This window comes from Pyrgilauda ruficollis, unplaced genomic scaffold (genome assembly GCF_017590135.1).
Source record: "Pyrgilauda ruficollis isolate IOZ18807 unplaced genomic scaffold, ASM1759013v1 scaffold71, whole genome shotgun sequence".
NCBI lineage: Eukaryota > Metazoa > Chordata > Aves > Passeriformes > Passeridae > Pyrgilauda > Pyrgilauda ruficollis.
In genome coordinates this window covers 273,292-297,109 of record NW_024528933.1, presented here as the reverse complement: position 1 = coordinate 297,109, position 23,818 = coordinate 273,292, and the positions used below count along the sequence as shown (strand labels likewise).

Genomic DNA, 23,818 nt, shown 5'->3' with positions numbered 1-23,818 from the left:
AAATTTAATTTTTTTTTTTTTTTCTGAAAGGCAATTTTAAAAAATAATCAGGAAATCTAGGAACATTGCTGCAAGTAAAGAAATCAGAGAGTTAACAGAAAGATGCAGGTGTTTGCATTTGGATGCTTCATTTTGAAGGAAAACAGTACCTCCAGAATACTTACATCTTGACACAGCTTGATATACCTCAATTCAATCCTTTTAAACTGAGATAGAAAAAAATTCCAAACAAGCATTGTCCCAGACACTGTCCTTTCACTTTACCTGCATGCCTCTTCAGAAAAAATAACTATAAAGGGAAACTATAATCTAACTTCACTCCTAGCACAAGACTATAAAGGCAATTACAACCCTTTTATGTATCATACCTATTACCCACAGACACTTAGAACTGGAACTCTTTTTAAAAGCAAGCTCAATTCCAATGACAGACACTCTGGTTCTTTCTGCGAGTCTATTATGACAATAAGGTGTTTGTGAATCATGCGGAGAAAGAAAACTAAGCATGATGATTTGGTTTATGAACTGGGGAAGGTGAAAAGAAAAAGAAAGCTCTCAAAAAACTCAACCGAGCAACCTCAGAACATCACAAAATCTTACAGCAGCAGGCTGCATCTCTCCACTCACCCTGGAGTTGAAGTTTTAAACGTGGCACTATGTTTTGATGTCTTCCTCTACAAACAAGGAAGAAAAAGGGTGTTTCCTCACACATAATCCATCAAGCAAGACACAATCTGTCCAAGCAAGCAGAAAGGACACCTTAAACAGTCTTAATGGCTCAATTATGAAAGTAACACAAAAAAAGAGGTCCTTGCCCTCCAACTTTTCCTGTCCCTCTTCATATACTGCTATGGATGTAAGCATAGAAACCTTGAAAGCTGAGTCTAGGTTTTCCCTAAAGACAGACTTATACAACACAGATGAACAAGAAATTCAACTTTAAGTGAAAGCTATCCACTTTTAAGAGACAGAGGGGCAGGGACTCTTCTAGCCACTGATAGGAACAGCCAGGTGGAGGGAGTCCAAAGCTGCATCCAGAGGTAAGTGTTCCTGGTCTCAAAGACCAGTTACACTATGAGAGAAACTGCCCTTACATCTCACCTGCCCTCATAAAGGCAATTATGATGGACAAAAAAGGATGGCCTTAGATTTACAGACTTTCAAAGATCCTGATTCACTTCCATTTCTGGATAACACTAAAGAAATGCCCTCTGTATAGAGTGGAGGCTCAGTGAAATAAGAAGCAATCTATACATCAGTGTGCAGTGTGAAGCAGCACATCTCCTCTTTTTCAGCTGAATGCCATAGCCCAGGTTACTAAAGATGTCTACAAAATGATGATGATGCTGCATAGCCAGAGCTTGCCAAGTATTCTTAACATAGTGAAATGTGGCTGAAGAGGAACAGGACCTTTACCAGGCCTTTCTGGAGCAGTGAGGAAGCCACTTGGAAGAAGGCTCCAGTTGATGTCTCCCCATGAATTATCTGTGTATGATACAGCACTCCTCTGATTAGGATCCAAGAAAATGAGAAAAAAACTACTTTTACCCACGGATCATTCACAATAAAGCCAACATCTTGCACAAAAGGAGGTACCTTATTTTCTACCAATAAATGCTCTGATTCAGAGAAGCATATCCTATTTTTCATATAGGTTCTTGCACCAATACACAACTCCCAGAACAGCAACAGATCCTCCTCTGAAACAGGTTCCTAGAATGATGAATGGCTCAAATTAAATAAAGAGAAGTGATAAAAAAATGGTTTGCTAAAGATATCCACTAGAAGTAAAAGATAACTGCTCTTCAACTCTTCAACAATGGCAGAAATGCTGCCTTCTCTTTCCTCTTAGGGGCACAAAGAAGAAATTTAAGGTACAGCTCCATGTTAAAAGACAATCAATTCTAGTTTCACATTCCAGTAAAATCAAAAATGGTTGCTAACATCACAATGGGTTATATTATCAGGATGCAGGAAGTTGGAAAAAAAAAAAGTCACGAACTGTACACACAAGGATACTTCCGCAATGGAATGGAAATTTTTGAAGAAGAAGAAAAAAATCACATAGAAATGAGACAGACAATAGTTTCTTCCTCTTCCCTCTAATGGAGAATTATCAGTTACATTATATAAGGTTTGTTATCACCCAAATTACCCAACAAGAACAAATATTAGCAAAATACTTTTGCTGTATTGACAAGGTAACAAACACATTCATCAGCAACCTGGTCAAGTTGAAGTTGTCCCTGCTCATGGCAAGGGGGTTGGAATGACATTATTTTTCAAGTCCTTTCCAACCCAAATCAATCTGTGATTTTGTGTATTACCAGATTTTGTGTCAGAAATTGCTTTTTTTACAAAATGCATGTAGAAACAGCAATCTGAAGGGCTGCCTAAAAAGATCTAAAGAAAACATAAAGTGAGCATAATGTTTCTAAAAATTTGTTTTTCATAGATAAATAAGATAAAATCATGATAAGTTGAATGTCACTATACAGAAACATAAACCATTCTTCATGTAAAAGACAAGATATTGTTTAAACTTTTCTTAATCATATTTCACCCAGGAGTTATACCATTCAGTTGCTATAAATTGTAAATTCTATCTAAAACCGGCAAATACTGCAAGAAGTACAACAAGCCCATTCCAGGCATGCACAAACCAATCTTTACTTCTTAAGTTTCATGAAAACTTTTAAAATGACCAAGTGAGAATGGTTAACTGCAGTTAACTAAACAATAATGAAAGGGTCTTTTGTTTCACTTCTTTCAGGAATAGTATGAATCCATCATGACAATGCCCACAGTCATTACTTGACACTGTGCTGAGCACTATTTCACTATGATTTTTGCTTCCAGTTAGCAAAACTACTACTTCTTACAAATCAACCAGTACCAAAGCTCTCAGCTGCAGAGCCAAGAGCATAATTTAGGTTTCTTGACTTCAAGTCAAGTAGCCTCAGTGTTGTGCAAAGAAGCCAACACACAGATTGCCTCCATTTCTGTCAAATACAAGTCTTGCAGAAAAACGGCCCCTGTCATCAGAAAACAGGGATCAACCCCCTCCCAGTGCGGCAGTTTGAGCCAGCTAACAGGTGAGGAAGAACTCCAGGGTGGCAGAGCCTGCATTCATTTCTATCTCTTGTTGCACTACGACACAACAAATGCCTTCCAGGCTGCAAACTGAACCAGAATCCTCTCCTACCCAGAAGTAGGGAGATGCAGCAGTAGGGCAACAGCACTGTTCATCAAACTATTGAGAATATTAATTGACAAATGCATCTAGGTCTCATTTGCACTGTAACCCTGATATCAACATTCACACCATAATGCCCCAGATCTACTAGTGCACAAAAAATTGCTTAACAAATTAGCCCAAGGGGATGGAAAAAGGTTTCACACACAGAGAAGATCTATGCTGATCTGGGTCTTTGACAAGTCGTGTGCTTTTTAATGCAAAATGTATCACTTCATCCAGCTCACAACATTTAAATGACAAATAAAGCTTAAATGAAATGAAGGCTATCACACAATCCGCCCAGTGCAGCAGCCTCTGCAGTAGCATTCTTCAAATGGCTCAGAGTGATGAAGGAACATCCCCAGTTGAGAGAATTTCTTCAGGAATTTGCCCAAGCACAGGGAAAAAAAACGACCAAAAAACAAACCCACATCAAAATAGAGGCCTGGGATTTGAGTTTTGTAAATATTTAATTTTTCTGCAATTCCAAAACAGAAAGGAACTAACCTGGACACTAAAAAGAAGACAGTAAAGAATGTGGCATAAGGCATCCCTCTGGTGGATTATAGCAAAGGGCACATATAATCGCTGGATAGTTCAGTTTTGTTTCAACTCTGTATTGAAGAAGCACCTAAATAAATATGGGGAGACTGCACATACAAATATTTGAGTAATGCATACACTAGACTCTTTGGGGAAGGAAAAAAAAAGCAACTTGTTTTTGGGGAAATTTTTTTCAGTTCAAGACAGTAAGATACTCTCTAGGAAAACTGTATTTCCTACATATTTTTACCAAACATTTACCAATTGTACTTTTTTTTCAGAAAGTGGGACAAGCATTTTTGGAGGAAGAAAAGGGAAAATCGGGATTTTATTAAAATATTTTGAGGTCAAGTCACAATTCACCTTAGAAATTGGTTATGAAAATCTAAGGTGCATTGTATTTTTAAATTGTTTGTTCTCCTGCTTTCTAGGTGCTTTCTTCTTCTCAGACTTGTCAAAGTTTCCTTGCCTCTAAAAGTGAGCACTTTTGGAAGGTTCTCACAAGACAAACACCCCTTTTCATCTTTGGCTATGCAGTTTTTCCTTCACAAACACGCAACCTCATAGGCTGGGGTACAGCTTTGAACGGTATGAACTAAACAAATTCTTTCTGATCATCACATTTTCCACACTCCTCCTGCTCATTTACATGCAGCCCCTTGCCTCTGTGAATTCTGCTGTTCAGTTCTTAAAAAGAAGCCAAGACAGCTTTCTAAAGCCACAAAAACATCCTCATTTTTTCTCACTGAATTACCCTCTTGCCACTTCTGTCAGCTGAACTGGCAGGCCAAGGGAGACTGCAGAACAAATATCAGAACTCTGCAGCTAAATTCAACTGGGACAACAGATGAAGCTTCACTTTTAAGGATGTACCAGGAAAACAAGAATTTATAAAAGGGACAGATGAAATCATAGAATCATTTAGGTTGGAAATGGCCTTCAAGATCATTGAGTCCAGCTGTTACTGTAACACTGCCAGAATCACCACTACACCATATCCCTAAGAGTCTACCTACATGGCTTTTAAATACCTCCAGGGATGGTGACTCAGCCACAACTACTGGCAACTTGTTCTGGTGTTTGATAACCCTTTCTATGAAGAAACCTTTCCTAATACTCAATTGAAACATCATCCTGGCACAACTTGAGCCTATGTCCTCTCATTTTGCCACTAGATGTCTGGGAGAAGAGACTCACACCCACCTTTCACACATTTGTAGTGAGCAATGAGGTCATCCCCGATCCTCCTTTTCTCCAGGCTAAACACCCCCAGCTCCCTCAGCTGCTCCTCACAGGGCTTGTGCTCCAGACCCTTCACCAGTTGTTTCCCTTCTCCAGACACGCTCCAGGAATTCAATGTGTTTCTTGGAATAAGAGGCCTAGAACTGAGTATGGAATTTCAGGTGTGGCCTCACCAGTGCTGAGTAAACATGGACAATCACTTCCCTCATCCTGCTGGCTAGACTATTGCTGGTACAGGCCAGGATGCCAGTGGCCTTTTTGGGCCCCTGGGCACTGCTGGCTCATGTTCAGCTGCTGTCAACCAGCACCTCCAGGCCCTTTTCTGCTGCGCAGCTTTCCAGCCACTCTGTCCACAGCCTGTAAGCACTGCTTGGGGTTCTGATGGAAAGTGTAGGACGCATCCTTCGGTCTTGCTGACCCTCATGCTGTTGGTCTTGGACCATGGATCCAGCCTGTCCAGATCCCTCTTAAAGAGCCTTCCTACCCTCCAGCAAGCAGATCAGCACTCCCATCCAACTTAGTGTCATCTGTCCAGATCACCAATTAACTTATTAAACAGGACCAGACCCAGTACTGACTTCTAGAAACTCAATTTGTTTCTGGCAATCAGCTGGATTTAACCCTATTCACCACCCCTTTTAGGGACCGGCCATCTAGCCAGGAGCATGGAATTAAAAGAGACAAAGACTTCTATGGAAAAGACAGGCATACAGAAGTTCCCAAGTGGCTTCAAGGCTATTAAATAGTATGAGAAAATATATTATGTATTATATTGATTATATTATAATTATATATTTATTGATTGTCCAGCCTGTTCTGTGCTGGTGTGGCCCCACTTCAAATGCTGTGTGCAGTTTTGGGCACCACAATACCTCACAAGATATAAAGCTATGAGAAGCAAGCATCCAAGATGGTGAAAGGCCTTGAGGGGAAAGTGTGTGAGGAGCAGCTGAGGTCATTTGGTCTGTTCAGCCTGGAGAACAGGAGACTGAGGGGACCCCTCACTGCAGTTGCAACTTCCTTGCGAGGGGAAGAGGAGGGGAAGGCACTGATCTGTGGTGGCCAGTGACAGCACCTGAGGGAATGGCCTGGAGATGTGTGAGAGGAGGTTTAGGTTGTATATTAGAAAAAAGTTTTTCACCCTGAGGGTGTTTGGGCATTGGAGCAGCTCCCCAGGGCAGTGGTCAAAGCACCAGCCTGAGAGAGCTCAAGGAGTGTTTGGAAAATGCTATCAGGCACATGGTGTGACTCTTGCGGATGTCCTGTGCAGAGCAAAATATAATTTTTATTTACACATACATGCCCTGTGGCTCAGATGAGCAGAAAGCAAGCCTGCTTTCTTTCCCCCCGCCGGCTCACGCTGCAGGTCACAAAGGCTTGCAAGCACCGGGAGCAGCGCTGCCACTTCCTGCTGCATTTCCAGGGCACTTTAAGGTCCCGAGCAGGCAGCACCAAAGCAGCAGCAGCAGCAAAGCAGCAGCAGCAGCACCACCACCACCACCAAAGCAGCAGCACCAAAGCAGCAGCAGCAGCGCTGCCCGGTGCCGCCAGGCGGCTGCAGCAGCGCTGCCCTCGCAAAATCTATTTCAAAACCATCCTTTGATAGTAAACACGACAGAAAACATGATGTTAAAACAAAATTGTTAGGTGCTTTTGCTTTTATCTCAAGCCCATACCCCTTCTCAAACAGACTCAAAGTTTTCTCAAAGTTGGTTGGTTTGTTTGGTTTTTTTATTGATTCCGGCTTTATTGAGGGCCTTTTCTTACCACATTTATTTCAGGAATTAATTGTATTGTTTACAAAAAGGAAACAAACATATTCCCCATTCAGTTTCATGCTCTGGAAAAAGAGAAACATCTGGTACTCCAAAGATAAATCACGCACTAATGCAGATAGAGACACCAAGATACCACGACAATAGGTACCTGAAAATTAGCAATCCTGTATTTTAGCACTTAACAATAAAAAGCAGAGCTATAGTTACATTTTCAGAGTGAAACTTTTTCTTCCCAAATGCTTTGTACCTGAATTTAAACAGCTTACACTTTCAGAAAGCACCACAAGGTCCTTTTAAGTCCTGATTTTGCTGACATAAAAGAGTAACTTCTCATTACACCAGAAAAGTAAACAACATACACAGAGGGATTTTCTAGAATTAATTCACTTGTATTTCACAGTACTTGTGATCTCTGACAGTAAGAGCAACAGTTAATAATTTCAATTGAGTATGCATTAAATACTAGGCATTGTGTGGTTTCTTTTTACAACAGTGACACTTATTGGACATGCTAATCCTTTTAGCAAGAGATTCACATTTTCATTCCCTCTCTAATTATTGTGGAACCGAGTTACTACAAAAGCAGTCACCTGAATTGGTTTGGCGCTACCCAGTACAGGTCATCATTTACCATGATCAGAGGCAGGGATGGGGGCAAAAAGCAGTATTTATGCAGCAGAGTGTAGCAAGTTCCAAACACTAAAACTCAGCATCAATTTACAACTCCCATATGTTATGCCAATTAAAAGTACACACACAAAACTTTTCTGGGATGAGTGGCAGGCATGAGTGGAGTTGTCTGTGCTTCTTACAGCTGCTACTGGACTTAGACGCATACATATGCATCATCAAAACCCAGTAAAATATCCTATTACAAATGAAACAAAAGCTTGTTCAAGATGAAGAGGGGGGAAAAAAAGAAACTGATTGTATTCAAAACACAGCTGCAAGATACTCAGGTCTTATCTACTAATTACCTAAATCTCAAAAAATTCAGCTTAGACCTATTCCAGGAGCAAGTTCTCCTCTCCATCTTTTGCTCAACAACAGTTCTCCCATTGCCCTGACAGAATTGCTCCAGTGCTCCCCCAACAGGAAGCAATCGGTTCTTCAAAATTTGTGAGGGAACAGCTTTTGAAATAGAAAACTGATATTTGAGGAAAAAACAAAACTGATCCTATTTCCTTGTTGTCCCCCCCGCCGCCCATAAAATTATTTTAATTTTTAGAAAACAGTTTCTGCCTCTTGAGAAATAAGACTCTAGCAACTAACTTTTTTTTTTTTTTTTTTTTCATCAAAGACGTCTTCCTTTTCACATACTGCTTCACATACATCCAGAAGCTGGTTTTCCCAAGTGTTCTGGGACCTACAGCACCAGTCCAGTGGAGAAGCCTTGGAAATGACAATTTACCCTCTCACAGGTGTCGAAGAGGCTCTAAAGAAAACAAACCTTACCTCCTGAGGCACAACACGTGCCCAGTCCTGGAGTAAAGTAGATTTCTCCACCACCCATTTTTTAAAAACTCAACAAGGCTTGAGGAGATAAACCCTGGAAGCCAAGTGATTTCATCTGAAGATCAAAATTAATTGAGGTATAAGGCAAAAAGATCAATTATACTTGAATGTTGGATATGTGCATACACACTGGAAAGTGGAGAGTTTATTTGCAGTTTCATTTTCTGAACTTTTTTCCTAGACCTTCATCTTGTCACACAGATTATGGTGCTAGAAAGATTTTTTGTATATGCTTCAGGAAGGTAACTACCGAAGGGACGTAGACTTTTCAATTCACCTGATCAATACTGGCTTTAAAAGCTACTTCTGACTTAGTCAGCCCCATTCACTTTAACTGTAAACATAACACATTTCTTTACAGTCACCATCTTTCTGGATCTTCTGCTCCTTGGGATATCCACACAAATGAAGTCTGAGAATTAAAAAATGCTACAGCAAACTGCGCATAATCTGAGTTCAAGGAGACTTGAACTTGTCTTAGCACAATAAAATAAAAATCCAAAAGTTTGCTTCTGGTGTGCTTGCAGTATCAGGATTTGGTGGTGAGGTAAATCAGACTCCGTAGGTGTACATAATCAATTTCATTAATTGATTTGAATTTCATCCAAATCAATTAGATTTCATTATGAAAAAAAATTAAGTTAACTGTGAAAATAAAGTAAGTACAGCCACCATTCCTGAAGTGCCTCATTTCATTAATTATTTATTCTTTGCAACTAAAACATAGCTTTTACTCTTGTGGCATCTTAAAATTAAAAAGAAAAAAAATAGGAAAAAACCCTAAAACCAAACCAAACAAATCCCCCCCCAAACCAAACAAAAACCAAAACAAACCAAAACAAACAAACAACCAAGAACCAAAAAAAAAAAAAAAAACACAAAAAACCCCCAGAAACAAAAAATCCCCCCTAAAAAGACCCCCACACAAAAATCAAACAAAAAACCCCCAAAAACCCCCAAACAAAACCAAAACAACAACAACAAACCCCAAACAAACAAACAAAAACACCAAAAAACCATGAAACCACTGAAGCACCATATGCATTCCATGGTCCAAAGTTCTAATTATCACTTTATTCAACTCCAGCAGTACACTTTGTACTGCTACTGTTTTTGAATGTTTCATCTTCCTGCATCCATATTCAAGTAGACAGCCAAGCAACAGAAGTGACCAACTCTAGCATCAAAAGTTTATTGTTATTCCATTGGTCATTCAACACCTGCAAGTCTGGAATCTGAGAAAAACAAGCTGGGTACCTGTCTACTGCTTCCTGCAACTGGTTTTTAAAAGACCAATTCATTACTGGGATACAATCCAGTCAGGCCAGCGTTTATTTTTAATCATCCAGTCATAATGCAAGACAATTCAAACAATGGAACAATTGTTAGTTTCCAAGCTTCATTGCAAAACAGATTTTCTATCCTTGTTAAGGTTTCTAGTAGCCTTAGTTCTCACTCTATTAATAGAACAACGATGTGCTGTATTCTTGAAAGCATTTTACTTTTAGACAAACATTCCTGTGAGTATGTATCTAAGTATGTAATCTTACTACACACTGTCACATTAGCTGTATTTTCTTGTCTGAAGGAAGCAAGCCTGAAAATAGCTCTGTGTAATGCATAAAATTTAACAGTACATTTGATCATATCTAACCCTTAAACCCCATAAAATTCACACTATACAATGCATTTCGTAAAACTACTGTATCACAAACCTCACAGAACACAAACATCAAACTGAAGGCCACATTGACCAAAAGATACCAAAACTCTGCAAAATAATCAAGCTGTTTTGAGTCTTAAGTCATTCGGCATCATTCATATACATGCCACAACAAACAGCTCAATTCATTAGCCAACTTTTCACTGTTTTCCTGTCACACTAGTCGTACCTCTCTGCATTCCTTTCCTTCTACCACCACACTCCTGCCTTCAAGGTCTTAAGCAACTCACCTCTCCTTCTCAAGATGTCTCAACAGTCCACTCAGCCATGCCAGAGAGCATTGCTGAAGTTCATTCCTAAACTTTAACATGGCTTGCACGTAACTAAAATAAAAACAAAATCTGTTTGCAAAAGGGAGTTTAGCAATTTTTCTGTCACCCAGACAGTGGCATGCACAGATTCAAGTGCAGATCTGGGGATCACATTTGAAGGGTTTAGGTCTGTAAGTCTTGTATTGATATATTGTATCATCACAGTGTATTTGGAAAAAGAGTAAAAAAAATCACCCAGTCCTTCCCAAGACCTTATATACCATGAGACAATGGATTAAGCCAGCTGCACCTTCTTTAGTAAAACACATTCAGAATCCCTTTACTCACAGCAAAGGTTCCTCCTCAGAGCCTCCAAAGGACTATAATTATTTTTTTCAAACAACAAAATCAATCATATAGCCACAGCTCTGAATTCTTCTGGGACAGTGTCACCAGCAACCTATCATCCAACATAAAATAGTATTGCACTAAAATTCACCCTTACCTGATAACACCGATAAAACACTCTCAGGCAAGAAAACAACAGAAGGGCAGATGAGAGTGGTAAAATTCAAATGTTTTTCATTCCTTTCCCTCAATATCCTTGCAAGGCTGGTTGAACTCCAAGTATACCTACCATGCAGTTATGCATGACTTTACTAACAAAATTATGAAGTGACAGCAGCCAAAAAACAAGTAGTAAATCAACACAAGGGACAGAGGGGTGAAGTCAGCTACCCCTTTTCTTTTGTATCAAGATAGTAACTTTCACATGTCTGGTTCATTCCTATAGCACTAATCTGAGTTTATCTGCAGCCTTCTTTCTTCATTTGAAAGGACGCCAACAGGACAATTTGAAACTAGAGCCCTTGATGCAATATTTCTACCGAAACACTTCACATGCATGTAACATCAATGTAAGTAAATTCAGGCATCACTCCAACCACTAAATGAAACCAAACTGACACATCCCTATGAAACAGGGCCACTTCCACTGAACTGCAAACTGAGTACACAAAGAATAAACTAAGCAGAACAAGCTCAGCAAGTAACAGAAAAAAAATTATTCCGCCTTTTGCAACCACATGAGGCTTTGAAAACAACTAAGAAAGAAAAACAAGAGAATCCTTTTGCTTATGTGGCTGAAGGGAAACTAAACAGGTCAGAATCATTAAGGTTTAGAAATTATTCCATTAAATTACCACCCTGAGCAAATCTCATTTTGGTAGCAACTAGTTCATTCTCAACTGAGATTTGGAACTGAAAGTTTTCTTCTTGTGGTCTGAGCCACACAAAAGATCATTATACAATTCAAGAACCTTCTGACACACAAAGCAGAAGCAAACCATAATAACATTCACATCTGAAAAAAACCTGAAGTTATCTACCCGCCTATAGATGAAAATGCTTTTAAAAATCTAATCAAATTAGTGCGATCCAAGAGTTTTAGTCCATTTATATTGCTGCAGAAGACATTAGGAACATATCTACTGGTTTCTACAATATAAACCAAAAAAAGAAAGTTTGGAAAAAGAGCTGAAAATTAGGTCAAATTATAAAAACATGGGAGGGAAGTTAATGAATAAAATTTAACTAATTAAATTCTGTAGTTCTCCACCATAGCAACATTAAAAAGCGACATCATAATAATCTATCAAACAAAAAGCCATTCAGAAAATTGTAAACATACTTAAGACATCCACATATGTTAGAACTAGATTATAAGTATTTCATATACACTAAAGGGACAGCAAAGAGGGATATATCAACAGTACTCTGGTACAGGGGGTCTCACATTCTGCCAACAGTTTGACAAGTGTCTTTGAAGTACAAGACTCCTCGCCTTCTTCCACCATTTTAACCTATCCTTAAAACCTTCAGGTGCACTGGGCACTGCACACAAACAGCCAGGAAAGAATTCTTGCCAAAGGGGAGCTGAGTGCACAACAGCTATTGGAAATGTCAGCAGGCATCCATCTGCAATCAACACCATGTCTTTAGAAGTCTGACACTAGGATTTTTTGCCCTAATGTAACACATCATACTGAGGTAAAGCGCATACAAGTATTTGTCAACTGCCAGCAACTGAAAGGGAGTTCCTGCCAAAGTACCGAGTCAGAAACAACATCCCCACTGAAAGACTTTTAGGAAACAAAGTGTTAGAAAATAAAAATTTACAGCCAAACTATAATCGTTACTTAGCCCACAGACAAAACAATGCAAGTATAGCTCCACAAAGAATAAACGAGTTCTTATGCATCATCTAAAGAGCATGCACACACATGCTGTCAATTAGCTATGCTACTGTCACTTCAATTGCTTTAATAATGTATCAACTCTACGAACAGAATAACCAAAACCACTGACCGCTTTTTATTTCTGGAATAAGAATTGCTGCGGAAAACAAAGAAATAAAAAAAAGTAAGTTATTTTTCATCCTGTTCTGCAACTCTTCAAAAAGCTTCTGAAATACTTGTTGGACAGAAGAATCCTCAGCCACGGCCATTAAATAAACCTCACATTATCCACTAAATTTTTGCAAGTGCTAGAACATAGAAAGAAGAGCCATCAGTGCCAAGTGCTGACCCGGGCAGCAAGCTGCTCAGTTCAGTCAAAGGCCAACGATTTGCTTCACTGAGCTTTGTTTATGGAGCCTAGAATGACAGCCTAGCTAGACATCCTGCATTATCTCTGAAAAGCTCATACTGACTAGAAGTCGTAAGGAGTGAGCATTCGGAATGCTCTCTTACCATGGAATAGACACACATGTGCAAGCAAAACATAGGGCAGGCTAAGTATATACATATTATTAAGTCATAAATCAATGAATAATTAATAGGTGCGTTATTTCTTGTAGCTGTATTCAGATGCTGTAGATCAGAGCTGGTTTCTTTCCAAGTTTTGGGATTTTTTTTAATACTGTGGTTTTTTTAACAAGAACCATCCAAAACTCAGTTATGCAACACTCAGGCAGTATTGTTTTTCAGATCTTTTTCAGATTTTTTTCAGAAATTTTTCAGATTTTTCAGATCCAGTGGCAGAATACACAAAAAAAATACTGCTCCCTGATTACTTAATAGGGCACAACACAAGACACAAACACCTGGAAAGCAGTTGCTGATTATCTGCCTGTTTAGTTAACTGCTAGAACTGCAGGCAATGAAGGAGCATTTTCTTCTTTACTGCATTTTGAAGATCTGGGATAGAGATGCCTGAAGCATTCATGAAGGCATCTCTCCTACTATTTACTAAGTTAGATGATGCTTTATTCTCACAAAGCATCGAGAGTAACTGCATTTACATATTGTTTTCCACTGTACACTCCAGTTAGGATGCATTCAGGAGCATAAATCTGCCTGAAGGCTGGTACTTGGATACTTGCAGTATATGTCTCTCCTATGAGCACAAATGACACAAAATTCTTGGAGAGTTCTTAATTTTCATGGTAAGGAATACATTCCAAATATGGCTTTAAAAAATGAAGTGATTCTAAGTTCATTTGCAATTTTAACAGCCATGAATTATAGTCAGAATTCCTAGTACAATTACAAATTTTATATTGTTCACACAGCTTCATTACGAAAAATAAAGAGGAAGCTAGAACTCAGAGCTGTAGTATCTTTCCAGGTTGTTCTCTCTTTTTCTACAAAATAATGAGCAAACTGGTGTCTTTATAAAAGAAATGGAATGTGGCCTTATTAGCAACTCTGTTATAAGGAACATAACCATTGCAGTAGCTACACCGACCATGTCTCCCTGCTTAAGTTGAGTCCACATAAGAAACATGAGCTCTCTCACAGTCTCACACAGTAGACAGAGGGAAAGATCAGCCAAAGCTCCCATTTTGCTGACAGAGAAGCTGGCACTGAATTCATAACCAACACAACTAACTTCCACACTGCATGGACTCACAGCTGTGAACCAAAAAGAAGCTTTAACCAAACCAATTAATTCTTACTTCTTTACATGAAAGGCAGGCCCTGAAATGGTTTGAAGAAATGCCATACACTCCATTGAGACCTGACAATCCACACTTTTTATCAGAACAGAAGCACTGCCATTAATTTCAAAAGGATTCCCTCGATATTGATAAAAGCAGGCCAAAAAAAAGTTATTTGGGACGAATGAAAGGAAACAGTCTGGCACTACATGTGTTTGAATACACTGAGAAGCATCTTACTTCAGTAATCATTCCATGACTATAACTTTGTTTAAGTGATGAATTTAAACTATAGCCGTGTGAAGTGTACATCTGTAAATGCAGGCTTTGTAACTCCTGTAGCTCAAACGTGCATGAGTCAGACTTTCCATCATCTCAGGACAGCACATGTAAAACCTCATCCCCAGGAGACCCCTGCAAAGCAAGGCACCAGCACATTATTATGGCTGTTTCTATTTCTCTCACCCGAGCCAACAGCAAATTATTACACCTACTTACCACATGTACTGGAGCAACCATGTCAAATGCACTGGGATCTGTGTCAAAGGGCTTACAAGAAGGATTAAGAAGAGATCAAACACTCAAATACAGGTGAGGTTGAAGATAACACAACAAGAAGAGTGGATTAAATTATCCAGATTAACTGCACAACCTCTGTGGCAAAAACAAACCCTAACCAAACAAAACCAACCAAAAATAAAAACCAAACCATTCAACCAATAAACAACCCGAACACACAGAGTATGGAAATAATCTCATACATAATCAACACTTCAAGGATACTTAAGAGTACGGATTATTCTACAAGCCACCAAAAAAAATTATGAGGTGTAAATAAGTGTTTATGGCTTCCATCCACATTTTAGTGCGGGTGGGAGAAGGCACTACAGGTAAGTTCAGTTTTCTGCATGCTGGCATGCACACCACACCAACCCCATCACTCCTAACAGATGCTGCCTATCACTCCATAGCCACATTGATTACTGCAGTTCAGCAAATTACAATCTTAAAGAGCCAGGACCAGTGAGACGGGGAAGCAGCTTTTCTTCACCAGACTTCTGAGTTTGTTTCTCCATTGGGGTTATTTTCGGTTAAAACACTGACCTGCACCCTGGGCCCAACCAGTATTTAAAATACAAAACTTCCTGCAGCCTTCAGGCACCGCAGGAACCTGCCAGCGCTGCGGAGGACAAGCTGCCTCCCCGCTCCCATTTAACTGGAAAAAACACGGTATTCCCACCGCCCTCGGCACCAGCATAGTCTCCGCCTGCCCGCGCCGGTGGGCAGCGCGGAGCACACCCGCAGCCGCGCTGCCGCTGCAGCCCCACACCGCGGGGCGCCGCCGCGGCCGCAGGTGAGCGCCGCTGTCCCCCGCGCTCCGCACCGCAGGTGCGCCCCGCTTCCCTGCCCTCCCCTCGGGGCCCACGGCCGGGGGGCGAGCCCGGCTGGAGGAGGAGCGCGCTGGGTGCCGGGGATGCTACCGACCTGCTCCGCCCCCGCCGCGGGCTCCCGCGGGCCGCTCCCGGCCGAGCCCTGCGTCGCTCCCATAGTAACATCGCCGGGCCCGGCGCCCGCGGCTCCGGGGGCTGGCGGTCAGTCCCGGCAGCCTCGGGAATGCTTCTCCCGCCTCCGCCCCGCGAGGGAACCGGCCGGGCCGCTGGCGAGGGGCTGCGGTGGAGCCCGACAGGACAAAGCCGGCTCTGAGCAGCCCTCCACAGAGAGACTTTGTCCTGCCGGGGCCCGGCCGCCCCCGCCGCCAGCCAATCGTGCCTGTAAACGCCCCGGGGAGGCGAAGAAACACTTCCATTCTCCCTGGGAAGAAAAGAATTGTTATTCCCCATTTACAAAAATATTTCTTGTGTTCCTGCCCTTGGCAGCGGCCAGCAGCTGACGCCCGTCACAGGATAAACGGGAGCAATGGGGCCGGTGGCCCAAGCCCGGGCAGCATTCCTGACATGAGGGTTTCGTACAGTATCCACAGCCCTGTTCTGTCAAACAGACATGCACCAGTCATGTCCACCTTTTCTGTCAGTGTGTTTTTAGGAAGACGTGGATGTGAAAGCCTCCACACAGCCGACACGCCTCACGTCCACAGCCTTGGTCAGACTTCCTTCCCACCACCCAACAGCCTTCCACACCAGTCTTGAAAGTCCACACCACTGCTATTAATTCAGAGGCCAAACTGCTTGCTTGGGAGCTGTAATTACATATTGTAAAAAAAGCACGGCATTAACTATTCTCAAGACCTTGCAGAAATGAGTGGTCACTAAAAACACTAAGGAAGAGAAGATCGGCAGAAATTCAACCACATTACATTCAGAAAAAAATACTTCTTTCCCAAATGCTGCTGTCTTCCTGGCTTTATGCTATTTTGGGTGGATGAGGCAATACTTGAATCAACTCTTGGAAGGAAGAAACTAAGAATGAGAACCAACTGTAAGGGAAAAACTTTCTAAAGCCAATGTATTAAAAAAAAAAAAAAAAAAAAAAAAAAGGCAAACAGCCCATTACTTTGTATCATCTACCCTCAAATCTAAAGAGAGTAAGCCAAAAAAATACCAAAGCATGAACTTTGCTCTTTTTGATGTTGTTCCTTCTCTCAGTTTTACAAGTGAGCGATACCATACTATTTTTTTGCAACACTAGCAGTCCAGTATATGGCAGAAGTCAGGAACACTTGGAAAAATGAAGCACAGGGGGCTAGGTTCTTCACACACATGGGATACTGTGATAGCTTCTGCCATCAAGAATTTGTCCATGAAATACAGTATGGCAAGGCAAAAACAGCTGTCACTCTCCACACCGGTGTACACCTCTGAAAACTGGATGCAACTTTCCAAAGAGCACTGGCAACATCAGCATGGAATGCCGTGTCACGGCATTAACAGAGAAATCCACTGTCCAGTACTTGTTGAAATGACATGACACAATGAAAACATGTCTTTGCTGCAGACAATTACATGGTTTTAGATGCAAGAACAACATTTGTTTTAAGCTGGATGGCAATATACTTTTTGAAAAGCACCTGTCAGGCATGAAGTGGGACAGGAAAAGAAGCCACCAGATCTCTTGACTGCCATCTGTTAACACACACACAAAGTTTGTGGCAGCATAAACTAGAGCACCAGTTTCCTGAAGCTGCTTCCTTCCACACAAGTTCTGGCAAAAGATAAAGAGCTACCACTCTTGATTCCCCCACTAGACACAGCTTCTTGGCGAGAGCAGGCAGCGCCTCTCAGAGCAATCTAAAGGTATGCCTATCCTGTCCAAAGCCAAGAAGGATTATTTGTGGTTCCAGACAAAGCTGTGGCTTGACCTAATGCCTCCTTTTGGCATGTTCTGTGACATCAAAGCCACAAGGTGTTATCAATAACAGAGGCTATACTTCCACTGAGCTGTAGGGCAGCAAGGAGGGTTAACACACTAAGCTAGCCTGAGGTAAGTGTAATACAGATACAGGAACTGACCACAGTTATGTAAGCCAGATAGGCTGGGTTTCAACCCCTTACCACAAAATACCATCTGGGAAGGGCCTATCAATTTGTGTCTATTTAGTGTCCTGCAATACCAGATAGAAAATAATCCATGTAGGCTTATCTAAATATTCCCCATGTTTGTCCATAAAATTTCTCACTTTTAAGAGCAAAGTATACATACCATTCCCCGTTTTTTTTCCCTCAAACTAAACAGCTACTCTACCACAATGGGCATATAAATCATCCCGTAGCAGCCTGCAAATATGAGCACTAAGTGGCCTCTAGCGCTCATGCTCACTCTAGAGCTTGGCCAAATGCCCAGATGCTCATAGTGATGGCATGGACTGATGTAAGAAATGGTGTATTAACAATTGCCAGGTTTCTTGTCCTGCAATTCAACCACTAAGAGCAAACTTTCAGGCCTGCTTTTTGACCAAGATGTCCTCCCAAGATGGATATGCAGGAAGGCCTTATGAGAGGAAGGCGTTGCTAGCTAAGCAATAAATGGAAGAATACCAGTGTGAACAGTGATGAGAGTTGTGTGAACTCCTCCAGCACCTCAGGTTTCTGCCTCCTGTGGTAGGAAAAGGGTCAACAGGTTCTCAAAGCATTCAATTCACTTAACAGCTATTCCATGGTAGCACAGCATTCCCATTCTCTCTCTTCCCTTGTAAACCAAAAAAACCAAACCCCTCACCTGCAGTTCAAGCATATCGTTTACCGTTAGATATAACCTGTCCTGTCTCATCTTCTCTGAAACACCACAGAACCCCCAGTGTGGATACAGAATACCTATACACTAGCCAAAACTCACAGCAACACAAGCAGAAGAGGGGCAGGACCCTCAGCCAAATGGTCTGATGTGTCTGTGCAGGTCCCTGAGCAGCCTGAGTGTTTGGAGGCACGGCTGCATGCACATTTCAATCACTGGTCTCCCTTTGAAATGGGAGGTGCAGGTCCAGTTGCAGTCAGTCCTGCAAGGGATACTGCATCAAGAAGAGTAAAGGCTGGGTATCAGCACCATGCACTGGGCTACACATTTGCAGCTCTGTTCTCTGCAGTATTTAGGACCAGCTATTCTGCATGTGCAATAACTCTACAAAGCAGCATCATCTGCAGGGGATATCATGGAATGATATGTAGGTGTACAGGAATTTTAAAATTAACTTCAATGAAAAGATTATTGGTATTAACTTTATGAAAAAAATGCAAATAACTTAGAAGTGAACACATTTCCCATTGAGATTTTCAGTTTAAGTAATCAAGGGAGACATTTTTTGCCTATAATCAGATTGAATCTATGGTCTGTGTAACACTAATTTAGAGAGATCACTTGCTGTAGCCTGAGTCATGCAAAACCTAGGACATATTCCATAAATTATCTAATGCTACTGTGAATGAAGCAGTTGTGCCACTTCCAGCATCCTCAGAGAGAACACCCATTTAACACTACACTAGAGGATGCAAATTTAAAACAAGCAGCTGCTCTCACAGTTACCCCAGCCAACAGACTAAGGCTATTCTGCTACTTGTCAGTAGCAACCATGTTGTGATTCAGGTTCTCTCCGCCTCCTCTCCACCATCAAGCCTTTTAACCTGTCCCTATGACAATAAATTATTTTTCTGTTTCTTTAAGTGTTGAAGTTCAACACTTGTAGTGCTGCCAGACAGCATGGCAAAAAGACAACCTCCTTTAAAAGAGCTGGGAACTGATTTCAGAAAGAGATAGTGGGAATGTAGGCTGCTAGTCCAGTTTTGGAACTATCTGAACAGAGATGCCAGTTTTGCTCTTGTTTTTAAGCAAGTGTTCATGATCCTGTCATGAGAGACACTGTAGGAAGTTTCTAAAAATACCATGTTGTCAAACAGCCTTTCCCCCTTCCCTTCCAGGCAATCTCTTTAGACTGCCATTTGTCATCAGCCTGCAAAATCACACAAATCAGTCAGCCCAGTCCTACTTAAATGATTCATAAATCCAATTACGTTCGCTTCTTTATATAGCAAGCTGGGCACTAACAGATTCAACCTTCAGGATTAGAGGATGTGTAGGTAGCTGACCTCTGACTCTCAGGAACTGCTCAGGAGCTCCATACATGTGGTTCAAACATGCAGCTCTACACTGGGGCTGTCACATACATGGCACAGTAATCCTAATCTCTGTCTTGGGGGGACTGGAGAGGAGACACCTTGCATACTATCTCAACACTTGCTACCATGTGTAGAAGTGAGTCCAAAGGAGGGTCAGCAAGATGGTGGGGGCTGAAGCACTGCGAGAGGAGGCTGTGGCAGCTGGCTTTGTTTAGCTTGGAGGAAGGATGCCTTCAGGATACTCAGCAGCAGCCCACTGGTGCTGACAGCAAGAGATTGAAGAGATGAGGCCAGGTTCTTAGCAGTAGTGCAAGGTGGGTAAGAGACAATGGGCCAAAGTTCAAACAAGACAGGTTCAGATGCACACGAAGGGAAACAATTTTCCGCATGAGGACAGACAAACCATGGACCCACTGCAGACAAGTTGTACGGTCTCTGTCCTTGGAGGTTTTCAAACCCAACTGGGTAAAGCCCCAGGCAACTTGTTCTGATCTCACAGATGATCCTGTTTTGGGCACGAGGTTGCACAAGAAACCTCCTGAGGTCCTTTTCCACCTGAATTATCCTATAACTCCACAGTTACTGCATGATTCAAGTGCCAGCTTAAAGCAAAATGAGGCAATTATTATCCTGCCCCTTGTCTCCGCTTCCAAAGTACAGCTTGTGATTATGCAACATAAAGATTTTGGCATGCAGCTGCAGGGTCTGGTCTGTTGTCTGTCTCTATGTAGTGCAAGGATGAACAGCTAAACACACTGTCCAAGTCTCAAAGCAGCAATAAGGCTGCTATTCTAGAAAGCATAGATGTCCCAGGAAGAAATGTACACAGCATCCCACACTTTGTACATATTTTTAATGGGGTAATCACAGTGTCAAATCCTTTGTCACTTAGGAGGCCACCTATTACGATGTTTTCAAGAGGAGAATATTTTAAATTTTTTAAACCTAGACACAGAGACTTACTGAGACATCTCAAACTGCTAAAATTTTTAAAAGGCAGATAATTATTTAAAGCAAGAGGGAGCACAGTTCTAAGCCAACCATAAACTCAATTTCCAAGTTCACAAAAAAATTTGAAACACACTGTTACATGCTGAACAACTAGGAACAGCACTGGACATTAACAATATGAAATACAGTTATATTTTATATAAATATCTTTATATATAAAAATATAATGTAATTATATTTTCCTCACTGTTTTGGACAGTCATCAGTTCTACCAGATCTCACACATTACAAGTTTGTTCTGCTTTAAATAAGAAGACTGTTTGCTTTGTTTGTTGCTACTTTCTTTTTGCAAAGAATATGGCAATTAGAAAACATGAATTTATAGCATATTCATAGGATAAATAAAACAGCATGAGAATATGCAGAAGTGTTTGGTAACAGTTAATAAAAATTATAGTTGTGAGAAAAAGAAACACAGTCTATTTGTTCTAACCACATTTTCATCTGAGCAATGTTTCAAATTACACTGCAGTTCCTTGAAAATTACACTAGTAAGGCAAGCAAATGAAATAGTTTGACCTACTGCTAGAGAGCGAAAGAAGGTCTTAACAGTGACTCCGCTTGAACACGCTCCCCACACCCCCTCCTCTACAGACTGTACAAATGAAACAACTTTCCTTCCATAAGCATTTCAACCTCTACTACTTCAAGAAGCTGCAAAAATGAAAACCATTATTCTAAAGAATGAAATAACTATGTTGTTTAAACAAATCCAAACCACACAAGTGTGTACTGTTTTTCTCCCCAGACACCATACAAAAGTGTGTATCAACACTTGAAAGGAAATCTCTTCCGCAACCCCAACTTTTTCATTTTTAACTGCAGGCACATTCTGTTTGAACATTCATTTTGCTTACATCTCATTTCCTTCCTCTCTTCCCTATGTTTCTTGACTGCTGGCAAGGATGTGAAACAATCCTCTGCTTTTAGCTATTTATCTGCCTTTCCCCACTGGAAGTCAAGCCCTACAACATCAAAGCTTTACCATAGTAATCAACTGTTATGGCTCAAATTAATTAAGACAACACAATAAAGAAAACAAAAATCCCATTCTCATGGTGATCATTATGCTTATTAAAAACAAGGAAAATAATATGCAGGTTACACAAGATGTAACGTACACAAAGATGTGTTACTTTTTTCCTGATATAGGGGTTAATTTAAAAAACAAAGCTTCAGACAGCAGCTCTTCAGCCAAGTTAGTTCTTTAGAGCACGAAAACTATGCTTCAAAGCTCTGCCTCTCCCCATCCTATTTATACTGGCAAACCTCCTGCTGACGAGCTTATTAAGAAACAAAGCAGTTCGGCAGCCCTATTCAGAAACAGCAAGGTCCCAGCTAGGGTACTAATGCCCACTTTTGGGTGATGTTTTTCACAAATGACTAAAGTGAGCTGGCAATTAGTCCAAAAGAGAACAGCAAGAACAGTAAGGGAGAAAGCAGATGGACACTGCCATCCAGTCATTCACTTGCCAGTTCCACAACTCCAAGAAGCCCACACACAAAGCAGCTGGATGCACCTTCTGAGCCATCTTGACCTTTCCGATAAATGGTTCTGGAGTTTCTTTTGCTAAGAATTGAGCTCGCAATTATCCACATTCCCTGATGTAAAGTTGGCATACCCTATCACTGAAGGTTTTTGTTTTGAGGAAAATGTCAGAGGCTGCTGAAGACCTCAGCTGAGACATTCCTGCCTAATTACACTTCACTGATATTATATCAAATTTTCCCTCACTCCCAGAAAATTAAACAGGGAAGTAGCTTTGGTTAAGTATGTCACAAATCAGAAAGTCAGAACAGCAGATATGCACATTTTTAAGTAAATTACTAAAGCAGCAATAGCTGCTTCATCTCAAAAAATGGAAGTCAATTATAGTTCTGCAAAACATCAGCATAAAAACCTTTCCCTCTCTTAAAATCATCATCTGTTAATCACTTACAAAAACAAGCCAAGCATGTTCGATCAACACATAAAACTAAGGACTCATTTTATAGTCCTTCTGGAAGTGCTTGGGAAAAGGTTTCAAAAGCAAGGTTAATATGCCAAAAGGATTATATTTACCTTAATGATGTACTGTAAGAAAATATGCAGCAAAACAACTCTCCCTGTGTGGCTATTCTGTTTCCTAGGACTGACTGAGTCACTAAGCAACTCCCATGAATATTACCCTTTGTGCTTAAAGTAATTTATTTATCCCCAAGTCCATGCTAAATATTTATATTTGCTAAAGACATCATCATAGATTACATCCATTCTTTACCAATGTTTAGCTAACAGATGAACTAGGCCTGTGCATTATTATTTGCATAACTTTAGAAGAATATTGACTTCATTGCAGAAACCTCTCCTCTTCTGGAGCCTGTTGACCATCATCAAGTTCTCAGCAAATGTGCATGTAACCATATCAAAGTTTCTTTGATCATTCAAAAGAACTAGTTTTAATTTCATATTACTCTACTAAGTACAATTTCTTGAAACCTTATAAAAACGTAGCTAAAAGAATATATACCTTAGCTAGCACATGAAAAGAATACATCATTTTAAACTAATGGCTGTGTCTAACCGATGGAACTTGACCAGTACCTTGGGAGGAGCGATGATTTTTGAGTGCCGTTGTCTACCTGCTGTGCTATGCTTTGGGCTCGATGTACAGCTGTGCTCCCAGTCCCACTCACAAGGAGATGGCAGTGCAGTAGTTTGCTCCCTGAAAAACAAAGTTTCATTTAAGTCGAATATAACCACAAAGGAGTGCTTGTGAAGCCTGGAACACTTAAGTCCTAGAGACAAAGAGGATATAAAATATATTTCCCTGCTTAGTTTGACATGCTTTAGCTTCCCTGGAAATCATGTGGAAATAGTGCTTGAAAAAAAGGAGATACTCAGCAATATTTACACACAAGCCTACATGCAAAGCAATCCCTGCATTTTTGCCAATGAAATAGGGTATTGACAGCAAGCATACTTTGTTGCACTGGTCCTCTCCACAACCCATCTGGCTTTTTGTTTCAATTT

General features: G+C 40.8%; 1 protein-coding gene across 1 annotated transcript in view; it reads right to left on the bottom strand.

Annotated features, from left to right (window-relative positions):
* Nucleotides 1-23,818, bottom strand: part of TJP2 (tight junction protein 2) — a 63,112-nt gene that overhangs the window by 27,466 nt on the left and 11,828 nt on the right. The window contains exon 2 of the mRNA XM_041485548.1: nucleotides 23,390-23,510. The gene's annotated coding sequence lies outside the window, so the exon portion shown is untranslated. The remainder of the gene's footprint in view (nucleotides 1-23,389; nucleotides 23,511-23,818) is intronic.